Source organism: Crinia signifera, chromosome 7 (assembly GCF_055691185.1).
Source record: "Crinia signifera chromosome 7, ASM5569118v1, whole genome shotgun sequence".
NCBI classification, from domain to species: domain Eukaryota; kingdom Metazoa; phylum Chordata; class Amphibia; order Anura; family Myobatrachidae; genus Crinia; species Crinia signifera.
In genome coordinates this window covers 187745274-187772195 of record NC_139223.1, presented here as the reverse complement: position 1 = coordinate 187772195, position 26922 = coordinate 187745274, and the positions used below count along the sequence as shown (strand labels likewise).

Genomic DNA, 26922 nt, shown 5'->3' with positions numbered 1-26922 from the left:
GGATAAACATGTGAATGTGAGAATCATAAAGGAAGAGAATTTTGGGAGAGTTTTCCCTTTTTTTTTTTGAAGCGGCAATCCATTAGATGTCAAAATCAACCAGGTTTTTCAGTGTAAATGATTGCCGCTTTAAAAAAAAAAAATGGGGAAACTCTCCCCCAAATCTCTCACTATCAGATTCTCACACCGATAGTTTCACCCTCCCGCCAATAAATTGGTTTAATGGATCTAAGATTTTCTAGTGTGAAAATAATATTTAAAACAAATCTTTCTGCATAGAATGCATTTGACAAAGAAAATAAGTTACCAACACTTAAGTCATCATCACACTGGTAATTCTGTAGACACTAATGTAAGTCTTATCAATTATTAATTCCATTATGGAACATGTGAGAAATACACATTCGTGATGCTCTGTCAACTATGAACGATGGGCGCTGAGTTTTAGGCACTGTCCCCTGTGTGTATATGTAGAGTGCATTACCAGACTATCTACAAGGGGGCTCAGACCACTGTAGTATCATTACTATCTGCAGGCTATCTCCTCTCTAATGGTCAGTCAAAACTCTGTGTTGTTTGGTCACACCCCCTGTGGAGGCTGGACACACCCCATGGGCCACTACCAATGCATTCCCCCAGCCTTGCCAAAGAGGAGGGGGTGGGGGGCAGGTAATTATTACCTGGGTCCATTCTTGTTGGAGGGGTTAGGTTCAATTGCTAAGGGGGCATCAGCAGCTGTTCCTCCAGTGCAGCCTCTTAAGTGGTAGCTGGATCTACAGATGTAGTGCCTCTAATTAAGCGACGGGAATAGACAGAATGTCCCCGCTGGCGATTTTCATCGGCGGGAAACAGGCAGGGCAGGGCTGAAACTAGATGTTTCGTTGCCCGGGTCGGCAGTCATTTGGACGCCCCCCGCCCCCCCCCACAAAAAACATCAGCGCTTCCCACCGCCAGGCAAATAGTGAGCGGCTGTGTATGTGAAAGCTGCCGCTACACCAGTCCCTGGACCCCCGCTGCCAACATACCTGTGTGTAGCGTCCAGGGGTCCAGGGACTGGTGTAGCGGCAGCCTTCACTCACTCCGTCTCCTAGCGCTATCTGCCTGGCGGCGGGAAGCGCTGATGACTTTGAAAAGACTTGCCGGACGCTGATTGGCTGAATTCAGCCAATCAGCGTCCGGCAAGTCTTTTCAAAACCTGCCTCCCGTCCGGCAGCGCTAGGAGCCGGAGTTAACCCACCAGTCCCCGGACCCCCGCTGCTCATCCTAGGGACCACGCTGCCGGGACACCAAACTAGCGCCCCCACCCTCCAGCGCCCGGTGCGCGTGACCCCCTAGCCACCCCCTAGTTACGGCCCTGGGCAGGGTTAGGGGGGTTTCAGGGGGATGCAGGCACCGATGGAGGAGCGGAGTAGATGCGGCAGAGGGCAGTGCTGGGCTCCGTCGGAAGGGGACGGGCAAGCATCGTATGCACATGCGTCCCCTCCTGGCGATCTGACCACCAGCACCCAGCTGAATGAGGCCAGCTACATCTGTATTCTACAATTTTTATTGGGAGTGAACACTACCCCTAAATTTATCAACTCCCCTTCAATAGCAGGCCCTTTACTCCCCAGTCTGACGTCATCTATAATCTACACCATACTTGCCTACTTTTGAAAACTAGTTTCAGGGAGATTATAGTTGGTAGTAGAATTTTGCAAAGCACCCCATTGAGGGGGCGTGTCATGCTTCTCCCAAAGGGCGTGTCTAGTTCCATATATGGAGAGATTGTGAAGAGATTGTGAACGTGGCACCTAGAAGCGTGGGTGCGTACTGCTACATCTGAGAGGAATCTTTTAAAATGACTTTCATCCAAATGTAGATGAGCCCCAAAGCCGTTAGTGAGAGCTACTATACTTGGTAAAGTGCTGGGAAATGGTGCTGATGATTCAATGTAAATGTATCTAACTCTCATTACTTTTTCCCAAAAAAATGTAACAGTGTAATGTGGGCTAGGTGACATAAGGGAGATTGCTAGGCTAATGAGGGAGAGAGGGAGATTGCTGCTATTTCAGGGAGTCTCCTGCAGAATGCAGGATGGGAGGTAACTATGATGGAACAGTGTAATGTGGGCTAGGTGACATGAGGGAGATTGCTAGACTAATGAGGGAGAGAGGGAGATTGCTGCTATTTCAGGGAGTCTCCGGCAGAATGCAAGAGGGGAGGTAACTATGATGTAGCAGTGTAATGTGGGCTAGGTGACATGAGGGAGATTGCTAGGCTAATGAGGGAGAGAGGGAGATTGCTGCTATTTCAGGGAGTCTCCGGCAGAATGCAAGAGGGGAGGTAACTATGATGTAGCAGTGTAATGTGGGCTAGGTGACATGAGGGAGATTGCTAGGCTAATGAGGGAGAGAGGGAGATTGCTGCTATGTCAGGGAGTCTCCGGCAGAATGCAAGAGGGGAGGTAACTATGATGTAGCAGTGTAATGTGGGCTAGGTGACATGAGGGAGATTGCTAGGCTAATGAGGGAGAGAGGGATTGCTGCTATTTCAGGGAGTCTCCGGCAGAATGCAGGAGGGTAGGCAGCTATGATCTACACTGAACATTAGAAAAAATGCTGTGGAATACACAGACTAATATTTGGTAAGAATCTCCAGCATAAAACAAAAACCTCCAAACAAACAAAAATGATGAACGTCTGGAGGGATAGACTGTTGCTTGCGCATGACTTCCAAATAACTCAGTATATATCAATCTAGTGTAAACTCATTCCATTATTATACATGCAGCTCTCTTTAAAAATATTTCCCCCTTTATGTTGTGGCATGAAATTTATGGAGCACGACTCAGCTGTTTGTTTTCTTTGTGCTGTTGGAAGAACAGAAACACGCAGTAAATCATTCCGCAGATTCTCTCTTTGTCACCCTGTTCCTCATTTATCTTCTAGGTTGTCAAACTCTGTCCCATTTATTAATGAGGAGAAAAACTGTCTAGCTCAAGGTTGGAGTCTGTCTCATACAGTAATGTTCAAAAAAAACATTCTGATTAGCAAATATACACAGCATCGGTATTATTTCCTAAAGGGTAACTGAACATGGGAACAAAGGTTGCATGCAGTAGATGTAAGTAAAATAATTAAAGAATCTATTGTGATTGTTTTACCTGTAGAGGTGATGACGCATCCTGCATAATCATGGTCCCAATCCTATTGTGAAATGCTACAATTAGCATTATCGCACAGCAATTCACAGCATGCCATTAAACCCAGCTAATTTTTTAGGGAGTTGAGCCAAAATGCAAGAGAATGGCAGTATCTCCCTAGAGCTTCACCGAAACTGAGTTCCACCACATCTAATGGTAGGGTGAACGGAGTTCCACCTCTACCACAGCCCTGAACAGTGATTCCAACAGAAAAGCCTGTCCCAACAGCTTCTTCTTCTGGCACAGCGTATGCGTTGTCATTCAATCACTGCAGTTGAAGTGAAGAAGAGCCACAAAGTGGAACAGGCTCTGTGCATGCTGCAGACAGGTGAGAGGGGGCTGGAGGGACACAGAGGTGGGTAAGCAGCTGGAGGGAACAGGCCATGGAGCTGCTGAGGGACATGGACAGAGAGCAGCTGGAATTACAGAGCCAGATGTGTATAAGTAGCACAACTGTGGACATTATATGTATTTAGGGGCAATAATGTGTGACTTAATATGAATCAAGGGCACTACATGCGGTGCAATGTGTATATGATTGTGCTACTGTGTGTTGTAATTTTAATTGGACTTACTATTGTGTGACCACACCCCTTCCTTGTGGGACCATAATCCCTTTACGGGAGGTAGGGTACAAATTCCCTGGCACTGGTCTAGTCTCTGCCTAATGTATGGTGGGACAGTGTTAGGGGAAAGGAGTTCCACCACCTCTCCAAGACCACTTTAAGCTCTGCATACAAACCTTTAGTCAACTCATACATACAAACAAGCATGGAACAACCTAAATAATGTAGTTATTACAATAGGGAAATTTTGTTATTTGGTTTTATATTGTTATAATACACAAGTGATATCAATAATTGTACAAACTACTGTAAATACTGTAGCCACTTACTGCCATTGGGAAGTTATGCGCGTTCGGGCTCGGTGGCTCGCTGCGCTCGCCACACTTTATATTCTCAACTACACACCGACGTGGATAGTAGGGGTATGAAAAGGTCGGAGGACGCGTACCGCCGCTCGCCACGCTTCGGGCTCGGTAGCTCGCTGCGCTCGCCACTCTTTATATTCTCAACTCCACACCAACGTGGATAGTAGGGGTATGAAAAGGCCACGCTTCGGGTTGGCGTCAATCGTGGGGTTAAAATTGGGGTCTGGGGACAAATTTACATTGAATCCAATGTAAAATAGGGTCCCAGGGACCCTATTCACATTTCAATCAATGTAAAAATCGGGACCATTGCGTCGGTCGCATCGCGTGCGATTTGGTCACATGCGATGCGACCGACGCGATTTTTCCGACCCGATCAACATCGGTGTGGCCGTTTTAGGAAACAAGTACCAATTTTTATATGATGGGCCAATAGGTTTGCCCTGTGGGGATCTCATGGTGTGCCAATTTAAAAATCTTATTTAGTGTGCCGCAAGGTAAAAAGGTTGAAAATCACTGCTCTAGCCTCTACTACAATCTCCCAGCACTATTCTTACCTGCATCCCCCTTCGGTGTTACCATCCGCCCAGGAGAACACAGGCAGGAGGAAGAGAGGACACGGACATCCCCTAACTTCTGGGTAAGTCCCTACATTTATTCATATTATTGGGACATCATGCCATCTGGCTTGGCACAAGTCTCTATATCGGAGGTGACGAGACAGATGCCACCCATTGAGCTGTGACCAGTGGGAACCAGGCACAGAGGCTACAGTAGGACAATATGTCATAAACGTGAGGACCACACTATAGCAACCTTTCAACACGGATATGGAATCCAGGTTCCCCCACTGTCGATAAGAACACCCACCCTACAGTATTTTTAGGAAATTCGTAGACATTACCCATTGATCAGGACGATATGCAGCATTAGCTATTCCTAAATCCCCACTCCTACCCCTGAGCTGACCATTATAGGTACTATATTATTTGTACAGGTTGTAGTCAATGGCATCTCTCATTCTGGTGCAGCTAAGGGTGCCCCCCCCCCCCCCCCCCTTGTGCAGCTAAGGGTGCCCCCCCCCCCCCCCATCATAGAAGAGCACTGTTCCCTATTTGTACTATTGTACTACAAACATTAAATGGTGTTATACAGTAACTGGTTATATTTAGTCAGTCTTGATGTTATCATGCCAATATTTATTGGGAATTTAACTAATAATACATCCTACTGTACTATTCTAGATATCATGTCACCATGGACTTCTGTTACATGTATAATCAGGGTCAGTGCTAGCAAGTATGGTGCCCACTACAAACTATAAATTACAGATGGAGCCGCTCTCATTAGATTCTATCGCCATGCGCCGTCCCCCGCCAGCCGCCGGACTTGACGCTCGCGCGCTCCATTCTGTCGGAAGCCCTGCCTGTCTCTCTCTAGCAGAGATTGGCAGGGAAGCACCCTGTCCCCGCTGCCTTGCTGAAGGGGACGCACAAGCGAGTGAGCTGTCTGCCGGCCTGCACATTGCCACCCTCCGCCAGCGCTTGCCAGCTAGGGGGATCTGGCGAGTGCTCGGCAAAGCTGAGGGCAGCTCTGTCTGTAGCACCTCCTTCCCACACTATAAAAGGACAGTGATCACAAAAGGTGTGTACTGAATAAGGGGGTGGGGTCTCACAAGGAAGGGGCCTCCCCACACTATAGTACTCCCTAATTCATATTACACCAGACAGTAGTGCAATCTTGATTCACATTACACCTCATAGTAGTGTACTTTACTCATGTGACATCACACAATAGTGTAAATTATAAACATAACACCACACAATAGTAGTGTCTCTTACACACAAAATCCCACAGTAGTGGTGCCTCATATACATATATTGCCCACAGTATTAGTGCCTCATATACACATAATGCTCACAGTAGTAGTGCCTCATATACACATAATGCTTACAGTAGTAGTGCCTCATATACACATAATGCGTACAGTAGTAGTGCCTCATATATGCATATTACCCAAAGTAGTAGTTCCCCTAACACATAAGAACCACACTTAATCCGCTTACACATTATGTTACACAGCCCCACTCCTGCGCCCGCCACTTTCTGGCAGCTTCTCCTCTGCCTTCCCCACCACCACCTTCCTCAGTACAGCAGCCACCTCCCCCTAAACCTACTCTGTACTGGAGCTGTCCCCGGCACTGTGGTGCTGAGCAGCCAGGCTCACTTCCTCCATGCTCCGAGCAGCTCATGGCAGGAAGTGCACAGGCATGGGCAAGCCCAGATGCTCCCTGCTCAGTGGGCCAGCTGCTGACAGCAACAGTGGACAGCAGCAGGCTAGCGGAGCAGGGAGAGCACCGTGTAGTTTTGTGAGCATGCTGCGTCGGCCCTGAGTAAAATTGTCATTTTCTATATGGTCACAGAACCATATCATGTGCACAGTGTTCCATTGTACATTAATACTACTTTCATGCATGTACATTTACTTAGGCAAAGTAGTAATAAGATAAAACTGCACACTCAGTGGTGATTGTGTTCTAAGGAGCACCACTGTGTCATATGGAAAGGTATTTTAATTTCTTCTCATAGGCGTTTCTATAATGGCTGCAATGTGAGCAGAGTACAAGGGTCCCTGATCCTAGGGGGCCCACATTGCACCCATGTTTTAATACTTACCTCTCCGGAATCCCGCCAACCACTGCATTTGTGGCAAAAATCACCGACAAAATGGCCACCGCCCATGCACACTGGTCCTCATTCTGATCGGATCGCTCCCCTGCGCGCTCGCACAGGGGAGCAATGATTTGCACCTGCGCATAAACATTTATGCAAAACATCTATTCGCATGCGTGCAGGGATATTTTGCATGCGAGCGGGGGGCGGGTGTTCAGGCAGGCAGCGTTTGATTGGCTGGCAAAGCTGCAAAATCCGCAGCTTTGCGAGTGAACCAGAATGAGGGCCTATGTTTCCAGAGGTATGCGCACTGGCACAATGCCAGAGTGTATGAGAGTCGACTCCCCCTGGAGTCTGCACAGGAGCCCCCACCTCCCTTATAGCGCCGCTGTTTCTTCTGTTCAGAACACAATCCTTATCATGAGCAGGAAGTGGCTGATGCTGAAGACAGCTGTCCTATGATTTCTATGGTTGCACCCATTACTGTATTTTAATGAGCAACTGATACCATGAACAATGTGCGAGGCACTTTAATTACATGGGAGGATTACAGCAGTGTTAATGTATTGCATAGCGGCCTGTTCAATAATATATGATGCATGTCTTCATCCTTCCATTATAACTGAAGCACTGACTTGACATGTGAAGCCATTTGGTAAGTGCTCGATGTAAAGTAAGATACAACTGCTCATGTGTCCTGTAGCATCTTAGCTGGTTTTAACAGTAAACAGAACCACACTTATGGCTAGAAATATATGCTGTGTTCAGAACAAAGCAACTGGATATTGTGGCAGGGACGGCATACTTCCACATGAAGGTAGAAGGTTTTAGAGCAGCAGCAGAAAAACTCGTGATCAGGGTTGGGCTGATTAGCAGCATCTGTACTTTCCTGATATAAGTGTTTCCAGGGCAGGTGATAGGCCTAGGTGTGGCTATGGTAGGAACCACTGGAACACACTTAGAAGTTTGTACTATGCTGTGACATCTGTATGCAGCAATGCTGTTACCATTCTTGCCTATGCTGTTTACCTGGTATGCTGTTTATCTGCTTATCCATATTTGATTCCTTGTCACAATATTTACTGTACATTTTCCTAACCCTGTAATACCACTTTCACATCGCACATCGGACCCGGGTTATTGTCGGGTTGGTGATTTATGGACCCAGGTCTAGATGCGGTGTTAAAGCACCACAGCTTATAAACTGGGACGACCAATCCAGCAATTTGACCCGAGTTATAGGAAGGCTTAAACGCAATGTCAGAGCCGAGTTGGACCCCCTTTTCAACCAAGCTTAGTGATGTGAAAGGGGGTATACAAAAATCATGGATGGAGGAATGGAGAGCACTTATCAAATGACTAAAAACTTCAGATAGATAATGTTGTTTAATGCACGTTTTTCTGAAGTGGAAAAATAAATACAGTAACAATAAAGTTAGTATAAAACAGCAAACAAAGCATTTCTACTCAGCTGCTCTTCAAGTAATTACAAATCAGCTGGGTGTGTGTCCATGGCAACGTGCTCCAACAAGAACTTGTACTATAAGCTTACAGTAGGTGACCATTAAATAAAGCTAATCCACAAAGAAAAATATGCTTTAGGGTGGTTTAAGTATCGCTAATGGTGCCCACACACGGTGTCTGCTAGGTGCGATTTAAGCTATATAATCTGTACTATACAATTTGAACTCTATACACTGTGCTATTTGAACTGCATGCAATTTGAACTAGATGCCATTTGGACTATACTACAATCTGTCATTTAAATAGTAGGCTAGCTGGTACCGGATGAATGCCCGACAGTTGGGATCCCGACTGACATAGGCTATTCTCCCTTGTGGGGGTCCACGACCCTCATAGAGGGAGAATAAACCCTGAGCCACCGAGCCCGCAAGGGGCTACATTGTGCTCACCCCCTTGTCGGAGTACCGGCAGTCGTGATTCCGATGTTGGTATACTGACCGTCAGAATCCCGACTGTCGGCCGGCATACCCCACCCGGGCTAGCATCACGTCTTGTTCAAATCGCATGCGATAATCGCACCATTTGTGGGCACCTTCAGATTTAAGTTTAAGTTAAGTTTTTTTTTTACTTGGACAAATGACCCCTACATATTACAGTCCTTATTATTCTCAATGTTGACTGCAAACTGCCCCAATTTGGTATTATCAGTCAATAGGTGTGTAGCTATATGTAATATGAAATACTGGAGGTTTCCAAGGCGCAAAGAAAACAGAAAAGCAGCTCAATATAACCTAGAACTTGTTCAACCAAAACAAGTAAGACAATGGTAAATAAAACAGGGGTAAGGATATATTCAAGCGCTGTCTGTATGTGTTCTCTTCACTTCTCCCGTCCTCGTGAGTCGAGGAAAAGAACACAATGTGTGGGACTGTATTTAAACTTTAAAACATACAAGGGAAATGGAAATAGAACGTACCACACTCACAAGGGGAGTGTGTATTTCAAATACGTAAAGGTATCTTTTTTATTCAACGATAGTATAGCCTTCACCAAGTCCACCCTGGTGTCCAATGGAAATAGATTGGGCGTACATTTTCACTCACAAGATAAAGATGTTATGATACATATAAAGGTTTCTTTTCAAGGCAAGCGTACCAATAACTCACAATTGGCAGGAATTTTCAAAGCACATCTGGGTTTCTTTTGCTTGAAAAAATTTATTTTAATGCCAAAAAATTATTAAAATACACTAAGACCATAGGTACACTGTAAAAAAATCCAAAGGTGGGTGATAGATGTTGATTGAGACTCACACTAAATAACACCAAAAAACTCTCCGGATAAGCTTAAAGATGTCGGTGAGTGAACACCCGGTACCTTTGTTTAAATGTCCAGCATGGAATGGTCCAAAGTTTAAAAAGGAGGTTGTGCAGATCCAGAAAGCCAGCCAACGCGTTTAGATTTAGAATCTTTTTCAAGGCTTGAATATATCCTTACCCCTGTTTTATTTACCAATAGGTGTGTAGCTGTGTGGAGAGCATTGATAGATAAGATCTTCTGATCCCTACGAGGAACTCGCACTATAGTTATAAGAATTGCTATATATAACTTTATTGTAGACCTTTTCGGTTGGACAGGCTCCTATTGGAGTCACTATCCCTGGCAGCCTTTTCTTTTTTTGTTTTATTTTATTTTTATAAATCCAAAAATAGTTTCTCATTGCTACAACATGTGACTATAAAAAATAGTTGACTGGACTCCAACCCAGGAGACCAAGACCCAGGAACCCAACAATGCGCTCACCCATGCATGTGGGCTATTTTGATTTCTAAATCAAACTTTATTATTTTTAAACTGCATCTAAATAGTGCATAGGAAATGTGTTGCTTAAACGGTTCACTGGATACTGTATTTATAGTATTACATGTGCATTATCCATTTTCTGTTTTTAAGTTAACTTTTTGCATTGGCTTCATGTGTAATTGTATTTATTTTAACAATCCATTGTCAAAATAGGTTCATTCATATTTAAAATGATCTCGAGTCCAAAGCCAGTTCAGAACAGTGTGGGGCATGGTTTGGCATGAGGGGGTGGGGTGACGTGGCGTGGTGAGGGACATGAAGTAGAATATGGGTGGAACTGGGGCGTGACATTGTGACAACACCATGGTTCAACTTCGTGAGGCAAGAGATGGAACCACGGTGATGCGATTCACGCTGGCACACCCCCAGCTCTGCCCCTTTCCAACCTCAAGTCCATTGGGCTTGGACCCTCTGCCTGCAACTACTTTTGGGAGGTGTGTTGGCTTCATGGGATTGCAGATGATGGATGTCCTGCCAGGAGACTTGCCCGCTCTTCCAAGAGGCCAATAGTGTGCCCCGATTTTCGAAAGCATCCCGGCCATCCCAGAGAATAGGCAAGTATTAGTAATGGTGGGATAGGAAAACCATCTTAAACAGACCATCTTATTTATACACTGGAATTAAAATATCTAAAATCCAATAAATTTCACCTCTATGGAGCGGAGAAGATCTAGGCCTATCGCTAAAACCTAATTCAACCCAAAGGACTGAGGTTTTTCTAGAATTCTTCTGCAACTTTGTGTTTCGTAGACCGTGTAAACATCCTAGTAGTATAATGGTTATAATGTTTGCTGTAGGGCCATGTTAATAAATAAATTGCAAAGATGAATGAGTCTGTAATTATTCCATAAATTAACATCCCCCCTCAGTACATAATGATCTATAACATTCGTTTGTCAATATTATCACACTTTAATTGTTATTGAGGGCACTAAGTTATATTTCATGGTGGCTGTCTCACTGTATAACATTAGGGGGTACAACAGATTGGAGACTTAACAATAGACTAGAGAATAAAATACTTTATTAAATGAATAATTTATTCTATTAGTTTAATATTCTGAAATTAAACTAAATTAAAATGTACTCATCTGTTTAATCTCATCACTGTGTCTGGAATATGATTTATATAGAATCAACCGCTTTTTTCACGGTGTCTAGTTCTTTAGAATTATAAGCCGTTTCTCTAACTAACTACTGAGAAAAAATAGCTTTTTATTGTTTAAATCATAATTGGTTCTACAAATAGTTTTGATCATAATTTATTGGCTTTGGTATATAACATTAAACCATGTCGTTCTGTAGAAAGAAAACATTGGGTGGTCAGTAAAATGAGTGGTAGGCCTAAAAGGAGCCATGAGTATTGAGGGCACATTTAAAAGCTGGGAGCTTGGAGGAGAGTTTGAGTGGGCATTGGACAGCATTCGATGAGCTGGGGAGACGTGGGAAATATAATGAAGGTGAAAGTGTAGATGGTCAGCAAGGCTCATCCGAGTTGTTGGGAGGAAGTGTGAGTAAGAAGGGAGAAGACCAACTTCTTCATCAAACCAAATCGTCTCTCATCCTAAGGCCCTACCTACCCCATCTGTGTCACCACTATCGACCTGCCCCTCCCCTTTAGAATGTAAGCTCTCACAAGCAGGGCCATCTTCCCTCATGGGCTTTTCCTTCTCGTAAATAGACTAGCTCCTACACCAAACTCTTCAAGATGACACCTCAACCTCGAGGTTGGCCACCATATTGCTTATTTCTGTATCATGTCTGTTGATGTAACAATGTTTATATATCATGTACTTGTCCTACATTGACTTGGTACCATTTTTCCCCGATAATAAGACACTGTCTTATTTTATTTTTCAGTCCTAAAAACACCATTGGGCTTATTTTCAGGGTAGGGTTTATTTTAGCCGCTCAGTCCTGCTTTTATGCACATAAGACCCTTTCCAAGAGTATTGATTTACCCCAGGGAATTTGTTCCCACTACCGTTTATTGATCTTAATACATTGTTCGTTATAAGGAATACCTTTTATGCTATATAACTTTTACATATGGCATTGCCACTGATGAAGTTGTGTTAATGAAACGCGTTGGGATTTTTAAATAAAGAATTACCTCTCGAACTAAGTCTTTGTTGTATTGTTGAACATTCAAATTCCACTTCAGAAGATGAATGATTGTGATATCGGGGGAAATTTACTAAAGGAAATTTGTAAAAAATAGGTGTATTTGTATCCAGAAATACACTTATTTTTGACATTTACTATTCCGAAAATATGGCAATTTGTATTCGTATTGATAACAGATCAATACGAATACGAATTGACGTATTTTCGGGGTAGTAAATGTCGAAAATAAGTGTATTTCTGGATACAAATACACCTATTTTTTTACAAATTTCCTTTAGTAAATTTCCCCCATCATGCCTATTGTACATATGTGCTAGGTGGTACTATTAGAGCGCACTCCGAACAATCCCCTTTTTTCTATATCTACTCTGTGTTATATCTACTCAGGAGAGACGTTCTTGAGTTGCAGCTCGCTATTTGATTAGCGCAATACCTAAACCCAGGGCTATTTTTCAGCAGGCTCCAGCAGGAACTGAGGCCCTTATTCTAGTTCACTCTTTCTGACAAAATCTTTCTTAGATGGACAAAACCATGTGCACTGCAGGTGGGGCAGGTGTTACTTGTGCAGAGAGAATTAGATCTGGGTGGGGTTTTACTTCAAAGTGAGATCTATATTGCAGTGTAAAAATAAAGCAGACAGTATTTACCCTGCACAGAAACAAAATGACTCACCCAAATCTAATTCTCTCTTTTAAATCTGCCCCCCTGCAGTGCACATGGTTTTGTCCATCTAAGAAAGATTTTGTCAGAAAGAGTGAACTAGAATAAGGGCCTCAGTTCCTGCTGGAGCCTGCTGAAAAATAGCCCAGCCTAAACCATATTCTGTGATATATATATATATATATATATATATATATTGAAAAAGGGGGGGTTCTATTGGAGTGCGCTGATTGGTGTACCACCTAGTTACTTCAATACAACATACAATATTAGTACAATTTAGTGTAATGACAGTTGATGTTTGTCCCTTTCCCGAATGAGACGTGCCAATCTGTTCAAGGTAAAAAAAGTTCTTTATTGAAACCCAACGCGTTTCGTCAGAACGACTTCATCAGGGGTAAAAGCTAGAGTGGTACAGAAAGGAAAAAAGGGGGGTGTACTGATCAGTTATGAATTACATCATCTTGTTTATCCGAATGGCAAATACATCTACTGATTTCAGATACATACCAATAAGATTTTCAAGTATGTGGTTTGGTCCACTTTTAGTACTTGTACATAGTAAAATCTAAAATCGTTAAAATAACATAAATTACAATCCAGAACAAAAACAACGTGAAGAGCAAGCAAAAGGATGAAAAAGAGGTTGGCGTTTTTGGGCCAGACTACATACCCATATATGGGGTTTGGGCCAGTACACAGGCTTGGTGATAAATGTAGATCCGCGGATCTACATTTATCACCAAGCCTGTGTACTGGCCCAAACCCCATATATGGGTATGTAGTCTGGCCCAAAAACGCCAACCTCTTTTTCATCCTTTTGCTTGCTCTTCACGTTGTTTTTGTTCTGGATTGTAATTTATGTTATTTTAACGATTTTAGATTTTACTATGTACAAGTACTAAAAGTGGACCAAACCACATACTTGAAAATCTTATTGGTATGTATCTGAAATCAGTAGATGTATTTGCCATTCGGATAAACAAGATGATGTAATTCATAACTGATCAGTACACCCCCCTTTTTTCCTTTCTGTACCACTCTAGCTTTTACCCCTGATGAAGTCGTTCTGACGAAACGCGTTGGGTTTCAATAAAGAACTTTTTTTACCTTGAACAGATTGGCACGTCTCATTCGGGAAAGGGACAAACATCAACTGTCATTACACTAAATTGTACTAATATTGTATGTTGTATTGAAGTAACTAGGTGGTACACCAATCAGCGCACTCCAATAGAACCCCCCCTTTTTCAAAATCTCTTGTCTGACTCCCACTAACAGGGGAGTCCTATTGGAGCAGCAGCAGATTATTGTCAGCGCAAAGCGAGGTCCATACTGTATTTCTATATATATATATATATATATATATATATATATATATATATATATATATATATATATATATATATATATATATAATTTCAGAGCTGAAACATTCATATATACTGTAGGTATCTGTTTATGATCCTGGGTGAAATGGCTATTGCTACGTGTATTCTCACCTAAGAGTAATAAAGGCGCCTTTTTGCCTTTGAAATACAAGGATTTTTTTATTAAATTGACATATAATATAAGGCAACGATATTTATCAGAACATTTCTAATCACAATCGGGTGATTCAGTAAAGGACCGGTCGGACGGCATTCAACAGGCTGTCGCCACACTTGAAATGAGATGTATCACACCTCAGTAATGATGTCTTCATGCCTAGCGGGAATGAAAGCTGCAAGCCAGATCCTGTACTCTGACAGGCTGCGAGCAATAGCACCTCCCGGACTAATATGTTACCAGGCTGGGAGCATTCAATGCTGTCATCATTAGGTACAGTGATGTACTGTATGTGTTTGTGTGCTATACAGTCACTACCAGGAGAATACATGGCCCATTATAGACATCACTCTGAAAATAAGTTTGGAATCTCTAAAACACATAACATTTACCCTCCAGGCTGCACACTAAAGTGTATCTGTATGGATGATTTCATGTGCTGGGGCCCAACTGTACAGGGGAAAAATGTATTAAGCCTGGTGAAGTGATAAAACAGTGATAAAGTGGAAGGTGATAAAGCAACAGACAATAAGTTGTGTTTGAAAAATGACAGTTATGGGGCCTGCACACGTAGCAATTAAGTGGTATATACGCAGAGTATATGGTCACTGGGTCACCAAGCATTAGGTCTGCAAGCATTAGGTCGACACCACTAGGTCAACATGCAGTTAGGTCGACATGCAAAAAGGTTGACATGACTGAAGGTTGACATAGGCTAGGTCGACAGGTTCATTAGGTCGACAGGGTCATAGGGTCAAAATGGGGTTTTTCACTGTTTTTTTGAGCCGACATGTGCCGACAGGCGGTATTTCATGCCCTACCATCCACTAGGGCGTGGTGTGAAAATAAAATAGCTCAGCGAGCCATGCGAGGGGACACGGTGCTACGTGGCAGTGTTCATATCGACTGTGTTGACATTCAGGTTAAAAACCAGTGAAAAACCCCAAACCCCAGCGCGCTGGATAAATTTAGTTAATTGCCAGGGTCAGGGCAGAGAACACTGGCCCTGACGGATCGGTCAGTGGCACACTGGCGTGCAGCGCTGTGTGCTGAGCAATCTGAGTGTTCTGAGCATTGCTACATGTGTAGGCCCCATTAGGAGCTGATTGGCTGGTGCGCTATCGCCTTCCGCTTTTTCACCACTTTATCACTTGACCAGGCTTAATCCATCTACCCCAAAGTGCACCAATGTAGCACTAAGAATACGGAGCCTATTCATCATGAAAAAATATGTGACCAAGGGTAACTAAGTATTGAAATGGCAGCGAGTTTAATTACCATTTCATCAATATCATCATTATATTATCACTTCCGAATCGCTGCTCTTTTAGCGGAGTCAGTTTTTTTGGGGAGTGTGAGACACCACCTGCTGCTCGGGTCTTCCGATGGTTTGCCAGAAGGAGCAAACTGAAAAGGGGACCATCGTAGGCTGCTCGATCGGAGGTATGAGTGTGAGAAGCATTGCGGATGTTAAGAAGTCCCTAAATCTACTGTGTCTTTTGTCATTAATGTTTGGAAGAAGAATGTCATTGCAGGAATGCACCTCAACCTGGAAGACCCTCAAAACTGCAACACAGGGAACATTGGGGCAGATGTATTAAGCCTTAACAAGAGATAAATACAAGAGTGATAAAGAGAGATAAACATCCAGCCAATCACCTGCTAACTGCCATGTTACAGGCTGTGTTTGAAAATAGTCAGTAAGGAGCTGATTGGCTGGGCGTTTATCTCTCCTTATCACCCTTGCATTTATCTCTTGTTAAGGCTTAATACATCTGCCCAAGAGAGAGAGAGCTAACCAGGGGTTGTCCAATGCATACTACTGCACACAAATTCCAGATGGAATTTGCAGGTTAGGTGGGGAAGTCCTTACATTGAATATTATGGGCAAGCAGCTGCTCATAAACCTGTAATTGCAAAGAAAAATGCAACCTAGAACTTACAATGGTTTACATCAGTGGTGTCAAACTCATGGCCCACCAGCTGTTGCGGAATTACACGTCCCAGCATGCCCTGCCACAGTTTTAGCAATCCATTATACAAAATCTGTGACAGGGCATGCTGGGACATGTAGTTCCACAACAGCTGGAGAGCCATGAGTTTGACACCACTGGTGTACATAGTGCAAAAAACTGGACAATGGAACAATTGTGTTATGGAGTGACGTATCACGATTAACACTTTTCAGATCAGATGGATATGTTTGGGTTTGCCAATCACAAGTAGAACATCTGATGCCAAATTGTACAGTACCTACAGTAAAGCATGGAGTTGGTGGCGTTACGTTGTGGAGCTGTACATCAGCTGTACATCAGATGTACAGAGATGTTCCCAATAACTCTACACTGGGACAGGTCTATGGAATTGATAAATGTTTTTATAAAGACAGCAGTGCCAACTGTCCCTTTTCCATAGTGACACTGGACTAGTATACAGAAAATTTGGTAGAATGATGGAATAGATAAGAAATAAGTGGTATACCTACAAAGTACTGATGTCAATAATCTCTCATTGATCAACTTGCTGTTACTGTACAGTCGCTTTTGTCTACCAGGGGGGTATTCAATTAGTGACAATTTTAGCAACACTTTTCAAAAATTTTGGGGGAAAATTGGGATTTTTCAATCAATTAAAGAACCATTTTTCCACTTAGGAGAAAAAATTCAGGGTACTTGTGTAGTTTCACAGCGCCCGATATATCGGATGCGATCCGATGCAATTTTTTTACCTGTTCATAACCCCACTATCCACTACGCATGGAGTTGATTTTATATAGTGTGGCAAGCGCAGTAATCCGCGTCCCCTCGCAGGGCTCGCCGCGCTTCGGGTTCGGTGGCTCGCTGTGCTCGCCACACTATATAAAATCAACTCCATGCGTAGTGGATAGTGGGGTTATGAACAGGTAAAAAAATCGCATCGGACGCACATGTTTTTGTCACTTTCCAGGCACCAATTTTTGAATGATTTTTGCCACTAGCCTTTACACCACAAAAAAAAAAAAAACAAGTAAAAATATAAAATGGAATGGCCGAAAAATTATTCCAAAATGTAATTGAATACTCACAGGTCAAATTATAGGTGAAAAACGGGACAAATTAAATACTCCCCATAGGCCCATAGTACTGGCGGATACACAAACGGTGACTATTTGTACGCACATGTCATTACACTGAGCCCACGCAATTTTATGAATTAATTTTTTATTCCCCACTCACAACTAGTGTTTATTTTAAGTATTTTTTTATTGTATACAGTGTTTATTCTGATGTCATTATTAATTAAATGCTATTTTTAATTGATCTGTTTCTAATGTATATCTAGCGCAGTTTACCCTTCCTGACATGACAGTTAGAGGCTGATTGGCTGTTGGTTTATCATTCTCCATTTTATCACTTTTCAAGCTTAGTACATCTGGCCCATAGTACAGTATGAGCCTATTTATAAGTCACGTGTTAAAGTTCACTGTTGCTTGGCTATTGTTATCTAACACACAGACTGCACATGATTGTGAGATACGCAATATAAGTCATTATTTAATGAGTACCTGAGTAACCAGATGCTGTCAATGAAATGAAGCCCAGTATTGTAATATCCTGTTTCCTGGGAATCTGCGGCAGATTTCACTCCATGCTACACTGACGAGGGCATACACTTAGCAGGTAGAAACACTAATGGGCAGGTTCCGGATATAAACCCTCCCTTTTCACTCATCAATCATACACAACATTGTATTCTGTGATCATACAACTATTGTGTCCTATGTCACAACTTAGAATATACCACATACATGTTACACATTCTAGTAGTTATGCTGTGTAATATTTTTTCCATTTGTTGAATAGTATCCATGTTTTTTTGTACATTGGATGCTACGCAGCCGTACACCGACAATTATAAGGGATGTTGCAGCACTGTTTTTACAATATTTACAGTCAAACAAAGCAGCTCTGTCTTTATACTTTGCCCTTTGTGTTTGTCAGAGAAAAGGTTAAAGCAGTTTAAATATTAACTGAGTTTTGAAAAGGATAAGTGTTATCAGCTAATGCTCGGCTTTCTAGCCCCCAAACATCACATTACATTCCACAGAATCACACGAGGTAAATGATATACACCGTATTGTATAATAGGCTTTTCTTTGATAACGTAAAACAACTTCGAGCCATATATGTATATTGAAAATTAATCTAAAGCGAATATAAATAATAATACCTATACAGCCACAAAAATACGTAAAGCGCATACAATAGGATGAGATGTAATAGTGTGCGATTTTTTTAGACCGCTAAAAAATTGCACCATATCACATGTTACATGTGCAATTTTCAGCCGATAAACACACATGTATTAAGGTGCCCATTTTTAAACAACTTCAGTCATCACTTGCGATTTTTGGTGATTCTTTTTTTTTTTTTAGTAACTGGGATGTGCGATTTTTAGTAAAGATGCGATTTTTGGTAACAGGAATGTATGATTTTTAGTAGAGGTGCAATTTTTAAAAAACGGGAACGTGCGATTTTTAGTAAAGGTGTGATCTTGAGTATCAGGAATGTGGCTCCTGGGCCGGTCCTGGTTCCAAAAATACAGAGGACAAAATGAGGAGGGGCCCCTTGTATTTTAAAACCAGCAGTGTCATGCCACAGCTGGGGGACACTTTTTATACAAGGTCCCCTGGCCGTCACGGCTGGTCAACCCTGGACGGGGTACCTGGGGGAGTGGGGTCCCCCCCCACCCCAATAAAGGGGTAATGTGCAGGTGTTTGAAAAATCGCAACCTATTACATTTTTCCATAAGAAAAAATCTGAATGTGATAATGTGATTTTGAATGTGTCAATTTTTTTGGTTACCGCAAAACATGCAAATTCGGACATTTTTACCCCCCAAAAAAAATCACACATGTCTAAAAATCGCTCCCTATTACATCTCGCCCCTGATCTCTCCGGGGCTCAGAAGTGGCTCCCAACTGGCTGCCAGGCCGTAAGCTCCTATGGTGTCGCAAGCCGGGCCCGGCACCTCATTTGAAATAGCCGCGCCGCAGACGTAGGGACCTGCTCTGAAAGTGACAGCCAGGTTTTCCACCTCTCTGCCCAGCTGTCTCCTTTAGAGCAAAGCTGGCTGCAGGCAAGGACAGGTGGCGGGACAAGGTGAGCCAGTGGTGGAACTCCCGGAGGCAATGGAGTCATCTGCCGCCGGGTGCCAGCCTTAAAGGGGGCACTGGCTCCATTGCCTGCTGGGAGTCCGGCCGGAGATTCCTCAGCCCCTGTGAGGAAAAGTGCCCCACTCAATAGGTATGCATTATTATGCATTATGCACTTCTCCGGTCCCTGCCCCTTGCATACCTAATGAGCGGGTCCCCCGCAGCGCTGAGATTAAGCTGCAGCACTAAATCCGTCCATCCCTCTCCCCTCAGCAGGTATCGGCACTCGGCTGTCACACACTCCCCGTCGCTGTAGCCGTCCCCCACCCCTTGAAAGGTGAGACATCAAGGCCGAGATTCTTATTCTAGCGCCGGGGCTAGCTCAGTGTAACACTGCCTGACGGCCGCGTCTCCGACTTCAGTGCTTGGCGGCAGCGGGAGCAGGGGAACGCTGCAGGGAGAGGGTGCCCAGAAGCAGCCCGGCGGTGGGTATCTGGTAATTATCTGTGGGTGTTCGGGGGGGGGGGGGGGTGCAGAGAGAGGATGTATAGCGCCCCCCCGCGACAGCCCCCTGAAGGCCGCGCTAGATCTGCAGCGCCGGCAACTGTCTATCAACGCCTAAGAGGACTGCAGCTCGGTCCTGGCTCCATGATGGGACAGCGTGCAGGCCTGGAAGGCAGCAGAGGCACGGGAGGTCATGTGAATTCCGGCACCACGGTGTCGCTAAGGTCAGGGGGCTGCTGGTGGCTGGGGGGCACCAGCTTATATCTTGCCTCCGGGCTATATGGATGAACTTACGCCACTGAGGTGAGCGTACCGAGGTGGGACCGTTCCGCCCCAAATTGAACTGACAGAACGCAGTTTCACCCAGTTCCAGCTCACTTTAACCCCTGGTTTACATGCAAAATTCTACCACTAGTGTATAGGCTAAATAGATTTACATATTTTACAGTATTGGCAGATAAATAGCTTCCGCTCCATTGAACTTGTGATTACTGTATATAAATATCTTCATTCATTCATTCAAGTAATGATCTGATTCCTTTGTTTCAGGTTACACTGGCGAAAGAAGTTATTTAAATATTTACAAATATGTCTGCGACGTTCTGTAAATTGCTCTTTGTGGGCCAAATGTATCAAGCTTCAACAAGTGATAGAATGGAGAGTGATTAACAGCCAGCCAATCAGCTCTTACCTGTCCTGTCCTGGCCCACAGTGTGCTTTACTTGTAGTTTATGTAGCTGTGGAATAAAACCAATATACAATGTCACTGCTATAAAAAGCCAGGTACAACATCTCAGGCCCAGCACCTGTTGCTTTCTGTATATTTCTCCACATCTGCTTATATATAAATGAAGCAATCACTTTCACTAGTTAACCTGCTCGCCGCAGGCTTCTCTAACAATCATGCATTCTGGCATGGAACAAATACTAACAGCATGACCTATTCCTTCATGGGTGTGGGCTGGAGCTGGCAGTAGCCACCATTTATTTTATTCAAACAAAAGGTCAACGCAGCAGTGAACAGGTCTTATTAAGCGTAATGATCACTACAGCATTGATGCTGGGAATGGATAATAAGTCTGTTTGATACTGCCAGCGTGACGTGAAAATCTCAATTCTGCCTATTTATATGCCGGCTGACAGACTGTATGGAGCAAAGGTCTGCAACATGGTATCTCACTAGAGCAATGGTTTGGGGGTCGGAGAAGGGTTCAGAAGGGTTCTGTGGGGGCCGATGTGTTTTGGTTTTTCCTGTGGGGGACAAAACATGTGTGTTGGGGGGGGGGGAGGGCTATGTTTTTCCCCCGTATAGGCCAATGTGCGACTTTGGCTAGACAGTCCACGCATTCCCTACAAAACGGCCACTCCCCCTTTGTATCATGCCACTCCCCCTTTTCAAGCACGCATGGCTGCCTTGGTAGATCACAAAAGACTTTCAGCTTTAGAGTGGATTATCCGGCCAATCGCTGTTTGCAGCCTACAAAATATAAATCGTCATCATTATTATCAAGAGACAACTAATAATGAAGTGGTGCAATTATCTAGTACAGTGATTTGCAAACTTTTTACCTTGCGGCACACTAAATAAGATTTTAAAATTGTCAAGGCACACTATGGGGTCCCCACAGGGCAAAACACATTGTGCCCCCACAAGAAAAAAAACAAACCTATTGGCCCCCATATAAAAAAAAAAAAAAAACATCACACTGGTCCCCACAGGTAGCAAAAATTAAATACATTGGCCCTTGACATGAAAAGAAGAGACCAGTAAATAACAGTTGAACTGGTGGTGGCTGTAAACTGGTTTGGGCATCTCTAGAACTGGGGGCACACTTGAGAACAGCTCAGGGCACACTGGTGTGCCACGGCACGGTGGTTGAAAAACACTGATCTAGTAGGTCATTAGCCATGTATCTAACCTTCTAAACAGGACAGGTAGGTTGGATACATCTCCCCACTAGCAGACAGGAGATTTAAGGTAGCAAACCTTCTAAAGGTTGTCCATAGCAACCATTTGTATCCTAACTATAATTGGGCTAGTAAATGCAATGGGCAACAAATCCGCTCTTCAGCAGTTTTTAGAAATCTCCTACAAGTGCAACAGAATCTCACAACTTGCAACAGTTTCCATGATATTACTGTTACAACACATCGCCGTTTGTGTACATTACAAAGCACAAATTGTTTTCCTTTGTAGCACTACATTTCCTCTAGTCACCATGTGTCACATGTATAATCTGAATATAACTATACACATTGTACCAAGTTTATTTCAAGGATTCATTTTATAAACCATACAAAGTAATTTAAATATATATATAAATAAATATGTAATTTGTATGCTGATGGTTATTATACTTCACACGTCAAACCTCTTTAATCCTATAATGCAGGGATTTCATTCATGTGAAATTACATTTTCTTGTTTAGTTTACAGGAGTTTATTTTTAGCGATAGATGCGATAATGTTCCATGAATTCAGCAATCGGGGTAAAAAAAAACCAAATGATCATTTCTTGTGGACTAAAAACATTTAAGCTATCAAAATAGGAGGTGAACCAAAGGGATTTTGGGGGGATTACGGCATTCAAGCAAAACACAGTCAAATGTGTTAAATCTGGATAAAACCAGGATGAAAGATCTTTGAGGATTGTAACGTACAGGATTAACTTTTATTCGGAATTTCTATATTTTAGAACAGTGATGTGCACCTCCTGAGGTACGAGCAAAAATAAGGGGTGTTAAACCATATGTCAAGCATAACGCTCATGGTGGGATTGGGGAAATGTTTTACCAAAGCTTAAAGAGACAGTACCAGCCAAGTTTCTTTCCAACTGTCATTTCCCAGAATGTGTATTAAAAATGACTGCCACTGATTGAACAGTACTTTATCTCTTGCCTCTTTACATCACTCCCTTGGTCTCACCACCTAGCCACTGCACAATGGATATGCAATGCAACTCACACTTCGCTGACAGGGTTCTAGCTAGGGGTGGTAAACTGGTCCAGGGTACACAGCCAAGTGGGCGGCATTGTTACACCACTGTGCCACCAGGATTGGGTTCATAGGGTGCATGGCATTGCACCCTGCAGCCCGGAAATCCGCCTGGACCATCCTTAGGACACTCCATGTGCTCAGCTCCTTCCTGGTCCTGGTGGCCCCACACCCTCACTGTGACACCATAACAGGGACTGGGCAGAATATCACCCTGCTACAGTCCTGGTTCTATTGCGGTACCCCCGCGGCACTGATACACCCATTATGTAGAGATAATTATTTGCAGTTCAATTTTCTATATGGTTCATTGAATTGGTTATAAAAAATCTCAGAAGGTCTGAGACAGACTTGAACATGTTTTTTTTGGTTCAACTATACTCAAGGCGGTTTGACAGTGGAGGAGCTTGTATAGCGTGCCTTATATGTACAAACTACTGCACGAGTGTGGTGTTTGTAATTTACCCCACATTTCCAATGTATCGTGTATAATTATTAAGCAAACTTAAATTGGCAAACTTTAACCAATCAGGTTCACCCATATGAAAACCAGAATTAATTTGAACATCGACAACCGTTTATTCTTTCAAATTTATTTTTTCAAAACAAAAAAGAAAAACTTTTTTAACGAGTTTTGATTACAGCTTTGTTTTATTTTACCGATTATATTTAAATGAATTTAGAACAAGTGAAAACAATAAACACCGGCTTGGCCACGTTTTTCAAAGAGTATGTTATTATTGGTTCAGATAATAATCACCTATATATGGTTATAGTTAAACGAAGACACAAAAAATATGTTAATCTGTAGATGTGGGACCATGATGAATGGATATTTGCCATGTCACATAAACAGTATGCTCCAATGTTACTACATCTGTGCCCTGATTTGATGGGGCTTAGTGAATCAAGGCCTGTCTGACAATAGGTCATTAAGAAATTATACCAGAATAAACCTTTCAATGCCTTTTTAGCGCTGTCAGGTTGTATTAATAGCACGCGAGTGTAAAAGTGCCCAGTCAGGCACATCGCAGATCAGATGACAATATCCAACATTCCTGGAAGTAAAGCAATTAAATGCCAGTAACTCAACCCAGGGACAGAAATCATAGGCTCGGGCTGCATCAAATAAATATACTGTATTTGCTTCAGTTACAAGTCCTTTAATATCCCACTGGTTGTATATATGTATGCTACAGAATTTATATTTATTAATATATACACAAAATGGAAGAGGAGATTATGAAGGAATTATGATGCTAGTTTGGTGTGAACAAATTCTAATATGACTAGGGGCCTTATTTTGGTTCATTCTTTCTGACAAAATCCTTCTTAGATGGACAAAACCATGTGCACTGCAGGGGGGCAGATGTAACATGTGCAGAGAGAATTAGATTTGGGTGAGTAATTTTGTTTCTGTGCAGGTAAAATACTGACTGCTTTATTTTTACACTGCAATATAGATCTCACTTTGAAGTAAAACCCCACCCAAATCTAACTCTCTCTGCACATTTTGCATATGCTCCCCTGCAGTGCACATGGTTTTGTCCATCTAAGAAGGATTTTGTCAGAAAGAATGAACCAAAATAAGGCCCTGTGTTCTTTCCTATTTTACTAAAGGCACAAATGCTGAACAGGTATAGGCAGAGGCGTAGGGAGGGCGGAGCCACCGGAGCTCATGCTCCGGGCGGCGATTGGTCGATTGGCACCGACGGCCCGCCCCCCCTCCGCAAATGATCCCTGTATCGTACTATACAGGGCCTCAGTGGCATCACAATGTGGGTGCGGGGGGTGCGGCAATTAGCCGCACTCACACGGCACCGCACCCCACCTCCGGCTGCTGCGTGGACTCGCCCCCCTGCCCCCCACCCCCCGCTGGCCAGGCTCCAGCAATCACCGCTGCCGCCAATGAAAGCCCGGCTTGCTGCCCTGCACGCACCTGTCACTCACTGTGCAGGGGGCACAGGAAATACGCAGCGCCTGCGGGTGGACGTCAACACGTCTCTGGGGGCCGGAAGTTACTCTGGAGCAGTGGTTGTATGGCAGAGGCCCCGTGGAGGAGCCACCACCAGCGGGGTCTGCTGGGAGCACCAAAAACTCCAGACACTGCTGCCCCATGAGTGAGGCTCCCTGCTGTGCCTGGGTCCTGTTACTGCTGCCCGCCCTGCGCTTGATGACATGTACCCTTGATGTAGAAGTCCCCCCTTTCACGGAGAGCAGTGGCAGCATCCTAATTCTGATCCTAATGGTGAGTTGCAACTCATCATAGGCTCCTGCAGACAGTGCATTTTAAGCTGATTAATGATGTTAATAAACTTGGGGTTTGGGGGATTCGTGGGGCCCAGGCAGGGACGGACTCTGCCTCTGATTCGACCCTGGCATTTATAAACATGTGCGATGGATTCGCATGCGCGCACATGCTGGAGTCACACGCACACACGCGCCTGGCATGCGCACGCCCCTGTTACATACTCGAGTGTGCTGCTGATCATGCCGTGCACGAGTGAAGGCCATGGCCTCGTGTTACGCCCCATCTCTTTTGGACATGCAAGTCCAGCGGCTCTCTCTGGGCCCAGATTGGTAGGCAATGCGGCTACTGCCAGTCTCGAAATGGATGGACAAATTGGCCCTACCCAGCCATGGCCCTTCTGGCATTTGCCAGAAATGCCAGATGGCCAGTCCGGCCCTGGGCCCAGGGGAGGAGGGGGGGGGAGTGAATCTCTCTGGCTTCTGCTGCCGCCCTGCTGTGCTGTACAGTATTTATCTTTATCTGTATATATATTTATTTATGTACAGCTGTCAGCATGTTATATAGCGCAGCAGATTCCGTTACAGCGTCTTATATAGCGCAGCAGATTCCGCTACAGTGTCTTATATAGCGCAGCAGATTCCGTTACAGTGTCTTATATAGCGCAGCAGATTCCGCTACAGTGTCTTATATAGCGCAGCAGATTCCGCTACAGTGTCTTATATAGCGCAGCAGATTCTGTTACAGCGTCTTATATAGCGCAGCAGATTCCGTTACAGTGTCTTATATAGCGCAGCAGATTCCGTTAGTGTCTTATATAGCGCAGCAGATTCCGTTACAGCGTCTTATATAGCGCAGCAGATTCCGTTACAGTGTCTTATATAGCGCAGCAGATTCCGCTACAGTGTCTTATATAGCGCAGCAGATTCTGTTACAGCGTCTTATATAGCGCAGCAGATTCCGTTACAGTGTCTTATATAGCGCAGCAGATTCCGTTAGTGTCTTATATAGCGCAGCAGATTCCGTTACAGCGTCTTATATAGCGCAGCAGATTCCGTTACAGTGTCTTATATAGCGCAGCAGTTTCCGTTACAGTGTCTTATATAGCGCAGCAGATTCTGTTACAGGTTCTTATATAGCGCAGCAGATTCCGTTACAGCGTCTTATATAGCGCAGCAGATTTCGTTACAGCGTCTTATATAGTGCAGCAGATTCCGTTACAGTGTCTTATATAGCGCAGCAGATTCTGTTACAGGTTCTTATATAACGCAGCAGATTCCGTTACAGTGTCTTATATAGCGCAGCAGATTCCGTTACAGCGTCTTATATAGCGCAGCAGATTCCGTTACAGTGTTTTATATAGCGCAGCAGATTCCGTTACAGCGTCTTTTATATAGCGCAGCAGATTCCGTTACAGCGTCTTATATAGTGCAGCAGATTCTGTTACAGGTTCTTATATAGCGCAGCAGATTCCGTTACAGGTTCTTATATAGCGCAGCAGATTCCGTTACAGTGTCTTATATAGCGCAGCAGATTCCGTTACAGCGTCTTATATAGCGCAGCAGATTCCGTTACAGCGTCTTATATAGCG

At 43.7% G+C, this 26922-nt stretch overlaps 1 protein-coding gene across 9 annotated transcripts in view; it reads right to left on the bottom strand.

Moving 5' to 3' along the window:
• Positions 1-26922, bottom strand: part of ZNF385B (zinc finger protein 385B) — a 385947-nt gene that overhangs the window by 109029 nt on the left and 249996 nt on the right. The window contains exon 1 of one of the 9 annotated variants that reach the window (XM_083154706.1): positions 17995-18082. The exons of 7 other annotated variants lie outside the window; for them this stretch is intronic. The gene's annotated coding sequence lies outside the window, so the exon portion shown is untranslated. Of the gene's footprint in view, positions 1-3145; positions 3463-17994; positions 18083-26922 lie in introns of those variants that run through there. One more of the 9 variants, XM_083154705.1, reaches the window with a different exon arrangement.